Source organism: Mustela putorius, unplaced genomic scaffold (genome assembly GCF_011764305.1).
Source record: "Mustela putorius furo isolate JIRA1106 unplaced genomic scaffold, ASM1176430v1.1 tig00000407_pilon_pilon_pilon, whole genome shotgun sequence".
Classification (NCBI taxonomy): Eukaryota; Metazoa; Chordata; class Mammalia; order Carnivora; family Mustelidae; genus Mustela; species Mustela putorius.
Window position 1 is genome coordinate 18,984,752 of NW_025421373.1, and position 6,863 is coordinate 18,991,614.

The 6,863-nt window shown below is 34.5% G+C and overlaps 1 pseudogene; it reads left to right on the forward strand.

The window, feature by feature from the left end:
- Positions 1-687: 687 nt before the first annotated feature.
- On the forward strand, positions 688-848 carry LOC123391964 (annotated as a pseudogene).
- The last annotated feature ends 6,015 nt before the right edge of the window (positions 849-6,863 follow it).

Genomic DNA, 6,863 nt, shown 5'->3' on the forward strand with positions numbered 1-6,863 from the left:
AGTGGGCAGGGGCTAGGGTTGGCAGGAGTTGACTGCAAATGGGCAATAGGAAATTTGCAGGGATGATGGAGCCATTCTAATTCTTGGCTGTGGTAGTCAGGTCACAGAATTATATATATTTGCCCAAACTCATAGAAATGTACACTTTTCAGAATTATACTGCTCCTTTCAATCAAGAACTTATAAAATGTCTACGTGAAAATTTATGGTCCCAGCCTACTACTTCTAAATTAGTTTTTAATTTGATTAATGAAATTTATTTAACATTATTTTTAACTTTAAAAAAAGTCAGAAAATATGATGTCTAGTTATTTAAGCCTGCATAAGGAAACAGGAGTTCCAAAATGCAGAGTGGATTAGTTATAAAGACTTTTGAATAATATGATTTGTTTGTAATAACAATCCAAATTAAACTCAGTATAGGTTCACTGTATTCTAAGCAAATTAATAAAAAAAGAGATACGTAACTATTTAATTAAAAAGATAAATAAAATAAATTATAATTTACAGTAGGTGTTGGGAAGTAAAACTAAAGTGGCTTTGCAATAGTAAAAGATAAAAAGACAAGAAAACTGTGTACAAAGTGTGAATAAAAATAAGGTTGTACCTCAAGAATGTTACATAAAATAGGATAGCTCAAGGAACATTAGTCATGAAGGAAAATGAAAAAATTAAAATAAGAAAACGAGTTTTTCACAGTGGCAGGATCGTAGCCAATGCGGTTTATCTAAGGCACGATTATTGCTAATTGAAAACGTAAGGCCTGAAGTAGTTTTAGTGTAAGAGATGGAAATCCGGGAGTCATTTACACATTTGACAGTTAAAGACATTTGAATTGATTAAACTCAGAATGGAATAACGTATCAAGATGAAAGAAAAGAGGTACATGGAAAGGCCTTTGGGGGATCTATATATATGTGGACACAGGTAAAGGAGGAAGGGGGGAAAATATGTCCACAGAAGGAAATGACAGCAAGGGTAATTAAATATTGAAAGCAATTATATGTATATATATATATATATATGCCATTTCTCATTTAACTTTTTTAAAAACATAAGGGAAAATCAAGTGAAAAGTATTAACGACTAGTAAATGTCAGAGGTAGGAATGAAGGTTCAGTCCATTTCACCTTAAATCTTATTCTCCCATTTTTAATCAGAATTTTCCAAGCTCATGGATGCATTATTGGTCTTTTGTTATAATTATTTTTTAACTGATTATATATGAACAGTTGGAAAAAGTGTACACAAGCTATAATCTATATAATAAGAGAAATTTTGCTTTTTATTAATTGTAGAAAATTAAGTACATTAGTATTTTCCATTCTTAACCATAATTACCGCTTTTCTCCTCATGGAATCAAATATTTGCCTGCCTCTTAACTTCAATTTGCTCCAGAAACAAACAAAAACAAATAACCCACTCATCTTGTGTCATATGATTAATTAGGAAGATAAAAATGCTTCTTAAAAACCTGTTCTATTTCAAGAACATCCTCTTCCGGACCCTCCACCTCTTTCTCTCCTATAAGCCAGGGGATTAAGATAAATGATGATTTTGCGGGGATATAAAACAACTTTTCAGGGGTAGGGATTCATAAGTATTTATGTTTTTAACCTTTTAAAAAGTGAAAGAATGAGTAAGGCATACAAAAGACAGTTTGGTGAGCTTGACTATACTTTCAGGTACAGAGCAAGAGAGAAGGTATTTGTTTTCATTACAAAAAAAAAAAAAAGTTACTAAGTAGCACGTCAAGTCTATTAGGCAATTAAATTCAAGAAACCCCAGACTACTAATCCCACTGCTCACCCCCTACCTTTATGGGAAATTGAATAGAAAGAAAGATATTTCATTTAATGATCTTTCACTTTAACAAATATTTACTGAATCTTTGAATATGCGAGCACACTTTCTGGTCTTTGATTCTGATTCCCCCTTTATTATAATTTATTATTATTAAGTTTCACAAGAAAATAATACCACTTTTAATCAAATTTATACTTAGAATAATCGATTCAGTTGTAAAGAAAAAAAAAACCCAAACTTTAGAAAATAATTTCATACATTGTACAATTGGCATGCAGCACATATAAGAATTTTGAACATAAGACTGAATAAGCAAGAATATGTAAAAGTCACAGATTCATAGCTGAAATACATATAATGATTTTTCTAAATTTTTTCTATTCCTTTATCTAAAATTAGAGAAGCAATTATATAGAAGCCATAAGTATAGAATCAGGTGACTGATTCTGGAAACCCAAGGAGCCCTTAAAAAGCAAAATTCTGACCAATTATTTGAAAGCAGAAAACTTAGCAAAAACAAGAGTGAGAATGTAACCTAGAATGTTGGAAAATCAAAGTACTTTTTGGGGTTTCTTTACAGCGACTCCATATTAAATTGCTTGCAAAAATAAGGACCTTGTAAAACTCCTGTTGATAAAAAGCAGATAAGCAAGTGCTGGGAAAATAGGAACATATTATATGGTTCTTAAGACCATGGCTTTTCAGAGGGTCCCAGGGACATATATTTAACTATGCAATTAACTATGTATGGTTTTAAATCACTAGGTACAATTTCTGAAACTCACAAACTTTCACTGAAGTAACTTATTTTGCTCTAATAAAAAGAAATTATGACTTTTTTTTAAAGAAAAGATATTTGGTAATAATCTTTCACTTGAACAACCTTTATTGAATGTTTAAATATGGAAAGTACTCTTGATTCCCCTACTATCTTTGGGAGTTCTCTTTTAAATAAGCAATTCATACTAGGCTTAATCAAAGTTAAAATAACATTTTAGCTCTCTAGAGCAAAGAACATAATAAATAACTTTGTATTTTTATAAATAGGCCAATCACTTATAATATATAGACACATATTCCTAAATGAAGAAACATAAACACAAAACTGAATTAGCAGGCACTACACCTAGATTTACACTACTAAAAATAAAACTGATATTTTCTCTAAAATCTAAATACTAGTATTTGCAAAATGATGTCCAGGATAAATACATATCCTTGACAAAGAGCAGCATTTGATAGGTGGTTCAAAGAAGACAAATTAACAGTAACTCAAACTATCTGGAAATATATTATAGGCATACAAATATATATAATATATGATAAGGAAATTTCCTACATGCAAAGCATTTTCTATTAAATATCATAAATTAAATGCATCTGCTATAATGGCAACTAGAATTACAAGAGCTTACATTAAGAAGGACTCTTAGAAACAGACATTTTGACCAAGCATTTAAAATATGGTGAGGATTTCCCAGACAAATATGGACAGGTATTTCAGGCAGAAGCAGCTTAAGGGATGGTGGCAGAGAAGTGGGAGTAGTACTGGGGGAGCCTTGCATCCCTCTAACAGGGCAAATGTAGCTCCAGAAAAGTTCCATCTGCTGATCTCCTTTGTATGCCATCAACTCTGGTCCTGACATCCACACTATCAGTAGGAGAGGTCAACGAATCCAGGAACATTTAGCATTTACTTTGTCTTCTATCACTTCTTCCTATGGTCGGCTTACATATACTTTATTTATTTTTAGTTTGTCTAAAATGTCTCACCGGCTACTTGCTTCTGAACTTAGTATCACCTATTTGCCCAAGAACATTGAAAACCACAGGACTGGGTAGTGTGATCATTCCGTCCCCCATACCGTCTTTTAAGTGGGTAAACCTGGCCCATCTCTTTCTTTTTGCTTCTTGTTCTATGTTTCGAACTGAATTAATCAATAAACAGTGCAATGTGAGTAGCTTAATTTGGTCCTGCTACATAGCATGCTTGACAACAAAGCATATTAGTAATATAAAGAAAACACGGGTTGATGAGGTTTGCTTTGTTTTGATTTGCACTTTCTTTAACATATAATGTGTTATTTGTTTCAGGGATACAGGTCTGTGACTCATCAGTTTTACACAACTCATAGCACTCACCATGGCACATACCCTCCCCAATGTTCATCACGCAACCACCCTAACCCTTCCATCCCTCTCCCCTCCAGCCACTTTCAGTTTGTTTCCTGAGATTAAGAGTCTCTTGGGGTTTGTCTTCCTCTCTTGTTTCATCTTGTTCCATTTTTCCCTCCCTTCCCTTATGATCCTCTGTCTTGTTTCTCAAATTCCTTATATCAGTGAGATCGTATGATCTGCTTTTTGGAAATTTGGAATAAGCATACCTATTTTATGTTTAAGTAATAAGAACACTTATTTCTTATACTAATATTTAAGATGCTAAAAAAAAACCTGTCTAATGGAGGTAGGGAGAATTTGAAGATACCTAAATGAGAAGGGATTATTGATCAAAGATGGTTTTGTGTAAAGAGTTTGAAGAAATGGTGACCAGAGGACCATGGAGGAACTAGCCTTAAAGAGGAGGAAAGACATTTCTTCAGGCAAAGGAAAAAAAGATTTGGATAAAGTCATCTTATAAATTGATTAGAAAAAAAAGCATGTGATGTCAAAGGGCATTCTATATGTATTTATTTAACTAATATTTATCAAGCAAGTATGTGCAAGATATGATGGTAAGTGTTAGGTCTTCATTAAGGCAGTCTATCCACTCACTGGGAAGACATGTAATTCAAAATGAAACAGTTGAGATCTTCATAATCAGTCATAATTAATGAAGTGTGGAAAAGTGTGAGGGATAAAAGCATTTTGGACAGAAGGAATGTCTGCTATAAAGTCCTAAAATTTAAGGATCATGTGACATATTCAAAAAGTAAAGGAAGTTGGTTGAAGCTAAGAGTATGTATGTATACGGAGGGGTAGAAGTCTGGGGACATAGGATAGAGAGATGGATAAGAAAAAACTGGAAAGGTTAAGTGGGTGGATACATCTTGAAAATGTTCTGGTTTTATCCTAAAGACAGTAAAAACCACAGAGTGCTTTTAAATGGCATCTGACATAAAATAATAATAATATTATTATTATTAAAACAATAATAATAATAAAGCCAACTGTTGGTTATGTGGAAAATGTATTGAAATAACATTGATGCAGAGAAAGGGGAACCCTCTTACACTGGTGAGAATGCAAGCTGGTGCAGCCACTCTGGAAAACAGCATGGAAGTTCCTCAAAAAGTTGAAAATAAAGCTACCCTATGAACCAGAAATTGCACTACTGGGCATTTACCCTAAAGATACAAATGTAGTGATCCAAAGGGGCATGGGCACCTGAATGTTTATAGCAGCATTGTCCACACAATATCTAAACTATAGAAAGAGCCTAGATGTCCATCAACAGATGAATGGATAGAAAAGATGTGGTATATACACACAATGGAATACTATGCAGCCATAAAAAGAAATCTTGCCATTTGCAATGACATGGATGAAGCTAAAGGGTATTACGCTAAGTGAAATAAGTCAATTGGAGAAAGACAATTATCGTATGATCACACTGATATAAAGAATTTGAAAAACAAGCCAGAAGATCATAAGGGAAGGGAGGGAATAATGGAACAAGATAAAACGAGAGAGGAAGACAAACCATATGAGACTCTTAATCTCAGGAAACAAACAGAGGGTTGCTGGAGGGGAGCAGGGTGGGAAGGATGGGGTGGCTGGGTGATGGACATTGAGGAGAGTATGTGCTATAGTGAGTGCTGTGAGTTGTGTAAGACTGATGAGTCATAGACCTGCACCCCTGAAACAAATAATACATTATATGTTAATAAAAAGAAAAGGAAATTAAAAAAAGAAGAAAGAAATAACATTGAGAAATCGGAGGGGGAGATGAACCATGAGAGACTGTGGACTCTGAGAAACAAACTGAGGGTTTTGGAGGGGAGAAGGGTGGGGGATTGGGTGAGCCTGTGGTGGGTATTAAGGAAGGCATGGATTGCGTGGAGCACTGGGTTTGATGCATAAACAATGAATTTTGGAACACTGAAAAAAAATAAAATAAAATGAAAAAAATTCATATGCTGATGCCCTAATACTGGAATAATAATAAGTCACGAACACTAGCACCATAATCAGAGTGGAAGGTGACCTTAGATCTGAACAGGGTCCTAAAGACCCTGCTGTCCAAGTTTAGCCACTTGCTTGATGGATTTTGGAAAACTCTTGGGAGATCATTGGAACAAAGTGGAACAGCACCTACATTTACAGGATCTGTGGAACTCTCTGTTTACTAACAGCATCATATGCTAATTCTATTGTGGGAACACTGGCCCTGTCATATGTTTAATTTACTAACAACTTCATCAATTTTCTGTCTTCTATTCTGTTTGTGATATTTTTCCTACCTCTTGTTTCCAAATCATATATAAAATATACTCCTTTTCCCTGTCTATAGGAGTTGAGGATACACTGGCTTACCCGTGTCCTCTTTACCTGCTTCTTGATCTGCATTAAAAGGTTATCCCTACGAGATGGTTATACTTTGGCTATGCCTTTAGACCTAAAAAGCCATATTTCTCATAAGCTTGCTTTGTTTAGAACACATTTTTGAATGCTTTTCCCAACAGAGCTTTTCCTTTTCCCTTCAAGTGTTTCTTAATAAGCATGGCATTTATTGTTATTCAGGCCTATAGGAGACTACAGATCTGTTGGTTCATGCAAATGATGCTGTCTTAAAACAACACATCTATTTTCAAGAATATACTTTTAAAAAGGATGCAATAGGGCGCCTGGGTGGCTCAGTGGGTTAAACCGCTGCCTTCGGCTTAGGTCATGATCTCAGGGTCCTGGGATCAAGTCCCACATTGGGCTCTCTGCTAAGCAGAGAGCCTGCTTCCTTCTCTCTCTGCCTGCCTCTCTGCCTACTTGTGATCTCTCTCTGTCAAATAAATAAATAAATAAAATCTTGAAAAAAAAAAAAGGATGCAATATTATTAAAGAC